This window comes from Condylostylus longicornis, unplaced genomic scaffold, assembly GCF_029603195.1.
Source record: "Condylostylus longicornis isolate FDR11 unplaced genomic scaffold, ASM2960319v2 ptg000062l, whole genome shotgun sequence".
Lineage (NCBI taxonomy): Eukaryota > Metazoa > Arthropoda > Insecta > Diptera > Dolichopodidae > Condylostylus > Condylostylus longicornis.
In genome coordinates, this window is record NW_026578030.1 from 366,346 (window position 1) to 376,288 (window position 9,943).

Genomic DNA, 9,943 nt, shown 5'->3' on the forward strand with positions numbered 1-9,943 from the left:
TCAAATATTAATATGGGTTTGTTTTCAAACAAATATGTATGTAAATTTTGAATTCAAACGTTGTTAGAAATTTCATGGCTTTGAATTTTCCAATTTTTAGTTTTCAAATTTGAAAGTTTATGTGCACGGTTTATTTTTCTAAATGTTTGATTTGTTTTCGAAAATTTGGCAGCAAAATTTTAATTTTTAAGAAATATAAGAAATAAATTTTTTTAAGGACAAAGGCCACTAAAAAACAGTTAAAAGGCCGCAGGTTCCCCATGCCTGCCTTAACCTTAATGATAATGATTTTGTGGAAACTATTATTTTAATATCTTTTCAAATCTCGAATATTTTTCTAAAATTCCTCATATCACCCAGAATTAACCCAAAAAATTTCAAATGTTGAGTTCTTGTTCATTTTTATGTTCACTTGCAAATCATTTTAGAATTGTTCACCAATAAGACATGAAAACTTTCGACGTATGAACTAAACTTCCAATTCCAAATATAAATCCGTACATACATAAGTCGGGTTTTTTATAGTATAATGAAATTAAACGGAGTTTCGTTACGAACACTTGAATCAAATAAAAATAATTTCGTCTGTAGCCAATTTTTATTTAAATTTAAATAACGAGAAGGAAATGGATAATCATTATTCAACTGAAAATAATCAGAAATACTGCATTGTTTCCAAACAATTATTCAAAATTAAATTACAACTTTGATTTTTATGCTATAATAAAAAATTTTTTTCTTCTTAAAACTAAGATTTTACCAAATTTCCATTCAATTATACTTTGTACAATAATAATCCAAACATGAAAAGGTAAAAATTTCTTAAAGCAATCAAGGATTAAATTGAATGAATAAGAAATGAGAAAAAGAAAAGAAAATTAAGAATGCATATATAAAATTTTGCGAATGGGAAGGGGCGGAATGGTCTTTTTATGGCCGAAATAAAATGTGCTTTTATTTTGGTTTTTTTTTTTTTTAGTTGAAGATCAGCTGAAGAAGAATAAAATTTATTTTGTTTTTTTTTTTCATTAAATTTTATTTAAATTTAGGTGCACGTAGCGTAAAAAAATATCTTAGATTTAAAAGGACTTTTTTTTTTTTCATTTTATATTTTTGTTCTACTTCAAAAATTTTTGTATCCAAGAACAAAAAGGAAAGAAAAGATGGCTATTATATGAAAGGATTTGGAAAATTGTAGGAAGATACATTGAAACGGCTTAGAAAAGGACTAACTGCAGGAATAAAAAAATGAGAAAGAAGACTCAAAAAAAAAACAAAAAATACACGGCTACAAAATAATAAATACATCGAAAAAATTTATTTTTCCTACTTTATTTTTTATTCATTTGAATCCTGAAGCGCATTTTTCATTTTTTTTTTTTTACTTCTTTTTATTTTGAAAAATAATACACCATGCAGAAAGACGAAAAAAGAAAATGAAATAAAAAAAAAATACTAATGTAAAAGAAAAAGGATAATCAGAGCTTTGTCCAATTTTCATTAAATTAAATTTCTTGCCCAATTCATAAAAAAAAAAGAAACAACCAAGTCCGAAAAACGAAAATATATAAAATCCTTGAAAAAAAAATAAAAAATCTTTTATACCAATCTAAGATAACAACTATTAAATACCGTAGCGTTCTATGTGAATCCTTGCAAAAATATTTTTAAATAATGTGAGTAAAAAGGAAAAATAAAAAAAGCAAAATAAAAAAGAAAGAATTCTCATTTCTTTTGAAAAGTGGTGTGCGATAAAGAATGGGTAACAGAAAAGTGTTGAGCAAGACTGAAACAGAAATAGAAGAAGAAAAAAAAAATTTGTATAAAACAAGCGAGTTGATTTTTTTTTTGCTGCTGTTCTTGTCGAGTTTATCACCATCAAAAAAGGATCATAATTAGAGATAAAAAAAAAAAAATAAGAAAAAAAAACAAAAAAGTGTTGGTCTATTTTAAGAAAGGAATTATAAATTAAGCGAAGAAAATTTTGTGTATTTTTCTGTATTATTTCTTATCCAAAAAAAAAAAAAACAAAACTACAGAGACAAAGATATGCTGGGAATTAAATTGCCTAACTTGTAAATGTTAAGTAGAATCAAGTTTTCTTGTGTTTACACTATGAAAAAAATTTTCTTTCATAATTGAACAATGAAAAATCTCTATACTTTTAAACAATTTTTAATTGAAATGCATTTTTAATTGCTCGGCACTAACTTCGATTTATTTCTTACCGACCACATTGTATACATTGTGCAAATTTCGTATGTTCAGTTTTCGTTTCAAACACATTTCTCCAAGGTAAAGAATTGTTAATAAACTGTTTTTTAACAAAATATCGTTTAGTCCGCCTGTGTGCACGATTCTATCTCAAATTCGGTTAAAACGATTTTGATTAAAATTTTAAATTTTTAAATAAGCTCACATATTATTTACAGATTGATTAACTTTTGGGATATGTCAGATTTCCGGAACTGAACTCTCTTTTCCGGATCAGTTTTTCTATATTTAATGATTCTGAAGAGAATTTTAAACAGGATTACCTTGAAATTTTATATAAGAAGTCCCAGTCGAATTGCACAACTTAATTTTTTTTTTATGTAAAGTTTACCTTTGAATCCCACTCCAACTCCGAAAAATTTCTATTTTCTTAATTTTCGATTCTTATTCTGAATTTGTATAGTCTTTAACCTTAAAATTTGCGATTTTGTTTTTCTTTTTTTTTTTTTTGGTGGTGGTTTCACAGAATAACTTAAAGGAGATTTTAAAGTATTTTGAACAAATTTGTTTACCATGAGCGAATCATTAATTATGCAAGCTGGGATTCAAAAGAGATTATTTTATTTAAATTTCAGACTTTTATTCGTAAATAATAAGGTACAGTTTGTTCTGAATAAAGATTAGCTTTTAAGCTAGATATTTCGCGAATAAGGTTTCAAAAAATACCCACAACAATATTATAGTTGCAATATTTTTTAAATTGTGTTCTTAAAAACGACCATTTACTGTATTTGTAGTTTATAATTATGTTTATTTAATTATTAAAACCTCTCCATTTTATTCATCATAAATAAAAATGAAAAATAAAGCCACTAAAATGAAAAAAAAAAAAAAATTCTATTCAAAATTTCATTTCTCTTTTATAGGCCCAAGAACATCTTTTGGGATTTTTATTTTATTTTTTCCTCATTCCTATTATACTCCTTATTTTTCTTTCATATATAATTAAAAAATATAAAAAAAAAAGCCGGAAAAGAAAAACAAAAAAATTTATTAAAAAAAATTTATGAAAACGAGTAAAAATTAACTGCAAAAAAATAATAATTTACAATCGTTATGAATAAATAAAAAAACTCAAAAAAAAAAAAACACGTCCCGTTTTTTTTAATTTTATTTTTTACTACTGACCATTTTATTGTATAACTATTATATTTATAACTCTCACCTACTTAAATTATATCGTTAAAGAAAACGGAAAAAGGAACAACAACAACAACATTCAACTGGGTTGTTTCGAAATGTTGTGAATCTCAATCTGTCTCTCTTGCTCTCTCTCAATTCAATTGGTTAAAAAGGATGTTGAACAAGAGAATGTAAATGGCGACAACAACGACAAAACACCACTAAAATTTTAAATATAATTGTAATTATGATTGTGATGATTATGAAAAGGGTCATCTTTGATAAACAAACGATAATGACAATCACTGAATAGAATAATTAAAAATTATTTGTAAGATAACCGCGAACCAGAAAATTTTCTGCTTTCCTTTTTATACAATTATTATTGCTAATGATATTAAAACGGGTGTCCTTTATTTTGAATGTATAGGAATTTTTGGAAAAACATTTAACCAAAAATTTTCATATAAATAAAATAAAATTGTTAGTAATTTTATGGTGCTTAGAAAAATGTCCTTTTTATAGTGTACTACAACTGTTATATAGCATTTGACACCCCCTTTAATTTTGGAAAGCACATCATTTGTTTCTATAAAATAAAATTTAAATATCATTTATTCTGAATTTGTTTTAAGTTATTCTATTTGAGTGAGTTAATTTAGTTTTAAAGGACTGGTTTTGAACAGCTGCTGTTGAATAGTAAAAGTAATTTGAAAATTTATTGCGCAGTAATTGCTTAAATATTTCTAATTTAGTGATTATTACTTCTACTTATATCTCATTTGGGTAACGAGAAGCGATGATTTTGACGATATTAAATTAAAAATATTTGAGAAAAAGGTAACATCTAAACAACTATACTCAGGCAAGGATACAGCAGTTAAGAGGATCATGAGTTTCTGTTGTATTACGATGTTGAAGATCATTTAAAGGAAAGTCATGTTACCCCAAAAATTTTATCTGAATGAAACCAACTATTCTTTGCATTTCCTAACCGGAAAATTCCTCAACTATCTTAATTGTCGCAAAACTAATATTATAGTTTTCAAAACAATGCACTAGGCGATAGACATAGATATTTTATTTGTGCTCAATCAAAGAATCTTCAAGATTCTTGTTAAAAATCATTTGAGTCACTGAATACATTGCATTAAATTCCTAACATCGTCCCAATTTAACGTTTATTTTTTGTATTTAAGTCTAAATTTAGCGCCTTCTTTAATTTTTCAGGTCAGATTGAACTATTTCAAGAGTTTATTATTATAAACCACACCTAAATCCGTAAAGCCTTAAATCAGTGTACAATATCGATAAAAATAAGCGAAAGAATTTCATGTGTAACGAAGTTCTATACTAAATTCGATCGTGCTCTACTATAACGTAGCAATTTTTCGAAAACAAAATGTGTCTATACCCCTATATAATAATGCAAAATCATACTACTTCAAATTAATCAATTTCATATAATTTAAACAATGTATTTGGAAAATTATTTTCCCCCTAAGCTATGAACTAAATTTTATTTCTTAACATCTCAAGTGTTTATTTTTTGTTATAATTAATAAAATTCAAAAATATCTGCTACTTATTTTTTTATCCCCAAATTCCAAATTTTACCCTAAAATTTTACAATGTTTTGTATATTTTATTTACAGAAAGATTATGCATATTTCATGTGTTTCAAATTCTTACTAATGTCTCGCTAAAATGCTAAAATATAAAAGATTACAATGTATGACACAATTTTTGATTTCATCTGAATTTTTTTTTTTCTGATATTTGAACAAAAAAAAAAAATAACACGTGTATGCTAAATACATACATAATATCATTTTAACCTTATGTTCCAGAAAATAAAATAATTTATCATCATCTTAAAACAGGTTGTTATTTGTGCCCCATCCTAATGGAAGATTTAAAATAATGCTCCCCAATTTATTTTGAAATTTTTCAATTCTATTTCATGTTTAAGAAATTTTAAGAGTGCGTATAACAAATATAAGATAAAATAAGCAGTATTATAGTCATGTCTACTATAAGATATAAAATTTATAATAGGATCTTGAGTAATTGTAACGATTCTTGTTTCATATTCAAACTCACTCATCCAGTTCTAATACAAAAATTTTAGAATTTGTCCTTAATTTTTCATTATTAAATTAAATTTAGCATAAATTGGGATTGTAAGGTTTTCGAAAATTTTTACAAACTGTTATACTTATTAGAAATGTTTTGATGATTCGTTTAAAAAAACCCCAAGATTTTTTAAATCGAATTTTATTATTTGAAATTTATTAAAAAAAAATATCCTTTTTCCAGCCATTTATTTGCATTTACAATAACATCGTTCGGCTCTGTGTACAAAAACTATAACATGTTTTCATTTTAGTAAACAAGAATTCAAATCGTATAAACACTAACTCAAATTTTTTTTTTCCTATTTTTGACAATAACTCCATTAGTATAGAGTTTTTTCGCGAAAAATTTCGTTGATTTCAACTTTTACAGAGTTGACATAAAATATTTATTAAATATTTATTTTATATAATGTGTTCATTTCCCTTTGTTCTAGTTTTTTCCCATTCAATATAAGAATAGAAGTGTACGATTGTAAATAATAATAAAGAAAAGAGAAAAAAAGAAGCAGAGTGAAAAAGAAATGAAAGAGAAAGAATACAAGGAAAATAAAATGAAAATTTGTAAGGATAAAGAAAGAAGTTGTAGTTGTAATTTTAAAAGCAAAAGTTAAGTGCTCTGTTGTAAGTTACACTTTACTTTTATATTATAAGTATGCCAGATGAAAAATGAATTTTGACTTTGATGGATTTGGTTGATATATTGTTATACATGTGTATATTGTTATACATATCTATTGTATATAACAATATATATATATACATAGCAACATATACACAAAGGATTATTTTGGGAATTTTATATTTTAGCTGTTGGTACCATGATATTACATTATAAGCACTATGTTGCTTTTGCAGTGGTGTGAAAAGGTAGGCATACACTGAAATAGAAGTGAATATTTTCCTTTTTAAAGATCATTAAATTTAAAAACTTCACTTCTTGATTCGTTTATTATTATTTTATTATACCTAATTTTTAATCAAAAATATTTTGAATTTTAATTCCCATAAGGAATTTGAAAGAAATAATTCCCATTCCTTACTTACTTTCCTACTGAAAATTGAAAATCGCTGTATTAGAAAAATGTTATATAAAAAATTTCAAATTTCCTTTTTAAAATTTGGATTTCCAAATTTGACTGGATCCATTTAAAAGTAATTTTACTTTTAAATGGATGAATACCAGTCAGAAGTTCCTGTTATAGCGCCAAATACATCATAAAGCTTTCAAAAATATAGTTCTTGTTACGGTCAAAATCTAATAATGTTCCATAACAGTGAATCGAATAGGATTTCCACCATGCGGAATCGAAACATTATTATTGGAGGGATGTTATTCTACCCTTTGTATACAAATATTTGTGTCCTAGTTACTTAATTCGCACCAGCTACTTAAGATAAAATGCAAATAATGCAAGGCAAAATATTTTTAACTAAAAACGGAAATGTTAAAAATTATTTTACCTTAGAGAAAATTTAAGGATATTTCTTTCCAGGGGTGGTATTTTCTTAAAACAAGAAAAGTGGGGAAAATGCAATTTAATTAATTAAAAAATTTTAAGCTTACTCTGGAATCAACTAGCTGTAATGTAAATTTTAAATATATTTTCCAAATAAATATTATAAATTTAAGTTGAAATTTAAAAAAACTCACTCAGAAACGGGAATATTACCATTATTTTCCTTATAATAGTGTTTAATTCTATTCAAAAATTTTAAAAACACTACAAATTTTAAAAACACTTTTTTTAATACAATCAATTTAATATGCAATATTATTATTATTATTCACAAAAACCGGTCATTGTACATTACTCTGAGCCCAGCTTGAATAAATTAAAATCTTGAAGAAACTCGGTTTTAGTCCTATATTAAAAAATATTTTACTAACACTATCATTCACAATATTTATAATCTCATACAATCTCTTACATGCAATATGTAAAGGTAAACTTATAATAATAATGAGAAACAAAGAGAATTAAGAGAAACAGTAAGTAAATAACCTTGATGATTACAGTATTACTTCTATGCCAACATTATTAATATTTCAGTTGCATGCAAGTTAGATGCATGTACCTATATTTTTTTAATACAATATTAAAATAATATTATATGTATTTTTCAGCTTAACAACAACAACAATATTATTAGGTATAATAACATTTTAAGTTGCTGTTATATAGAATTTTTTTGCATATACATAAATTGTATATGAATCTAAATATTGTATGGATGCCTACACTCATAAGCAGTGACACGAAAACAATATGAAATATAATGCATATATATATATATATATATATATATATATATATGTATAGAAAAATTTATGCATCCCTTAACATATATAGAACTAGAATCTGTATTAAAATATGCACTAAGTTCTTTTAATATTTATATAATATGTAGGTATGCACAATTTCTTTGAATGTATATTTTAATAATATTATATAAAAAAAAACAGAAATACAGTTTCCTGCGGAAAATATTACAGAATAAAAAAAATGCAAAAATATTACAACAGGACAAAAGCAAATATTTATTTATTTGACAAGCACAAATTTTCTTTATTCATTTCTTATTTTTTTTTTCGTTCTGCTTAACAAAACAGAAATATAAAAGTTTAATTTACAATGATTATGAATTCCAAATTAAACATAAAAAATTATTTTTTTTGAATTTAATGTAAAAGAAAACAAAAATTCTTTTTCAACTGGAAAAAATAATATTCAAGGTATGCGTGCTTATCAATTAGTCCTCAAACATCCTATATTGTAAATTTCAGGAATATTGAAAAAATTTTTTAAAATTATTTTATTTCGATTGATTCTACACAATATTTTATACAATACACTCAATTATATGAAATTTAAAATAATAAATATAAAAGACGACCTTCTTAAAAAAAAAAAAATAATAATTTTTTCCGCGAAATCGAAAATTTTTACACTCAATGCATATTTGTTACGTTTCTGTGAGAATCCATTTTCCATTTCATTTAAATAGAAATTTTTAAAAAAAAATTAATTACTCTAAAATAAATTTAGGTGTTATACATTTCTGAAAATTGTTAACTGGAATTTGAATAATTTTATGTAAACTGGTGTAATTTATTTATCATTTACTTCAAATTCGAAAAATTTTACAATATTTTTAAAAATAGTTTCAATCAAATATCAATCTTTTTCAAAAATTGCATACATTTAGGATGAGACAAAAAAAAAAATTTAAAGTGGTTAACACAATGCTCGAATTCAAGAGTTAATTGCGTGAGCTTAGAAAAAAATTATATTTTTTAATGGTATGGCATTTACTATCAGCTTTGTCCATTTATAAAATGTCGGAAAAGCTCGGAGTTTCGGAAGTATCAAGTGCCAAAAATTCAAATTTTCGAAATTTCGAGTTAAAAAAAAATTTTTTTCAATCTCCACCCCCTCTCAAGTTATCACTTCTCGTAATTTGTAAAATTTGAATATTTGGCAATTTTTATTTCTGAAACGCAAGCATTTTCAAATTTCTATAAACACAGAAAGCAAACGGTAAATTCCATGAAATTAAAAAATATATTTATTTTTCTTAACTCACATAATTAACCTTTACAATCGAGCATTAAGTTAACTCCTCTTTAAATTTATTTTTGCTGTATTTTAAAGGCTATGCAAATAGTTCATCCTAAATATATGCAATCTTAGAAGTAGTTTCATATATGAAACAAAATAATTTTAATAGTTTGGTAGGTATACATAGATTGTTCTTAAAAGCAGTATTTTCATTTGTTGAAGGAAAAAGTGCTACAATGCAAGCCATTGGTTTGATCCAACTTTATTTAATCAAATTTTCGAAAGTAGTTTTTAAACCTTTTAATTTTGCTTCAAAAAACTTGGACAACATATACTGACTGTAAGACATTCATTTCTTGTTTTTACATTAGCATGGATTTGAGAAGAACACGACTTATAACTCTCCATTACTCACCATATTTATGACTCCGTTTATGTCCATGATTTTTAGTGAGAAAAAATATTTTACAAAGTTCTCATGTTTTGGAATTTATGAACGACGAATACGAGAAAGAGATTTTAATTTTTATTTGAATAGTTTCTCTTTTCTCTCCACAGCAGAGCAGACAATAAAATTTTTTTATTGTTTTTATTTTATATTCATTGTATTTCTTTAATATTAATTTAATTATTATAAAGCTTATGTAAATCAACTTATTTATATACACACAATCACAGGTATCTGTGCCTACACAATATTATTTTAAATCGAATATCATTCTCATTATGCAACTTAATAAAATTTCTTTGTTTCATTTTGAAACAATGATCGGTCGTAATAAATCCTTATTTTTTTATAATAATAAATGAAGTAAAGTAACACAATATAATAATAAAATAAAATATGAA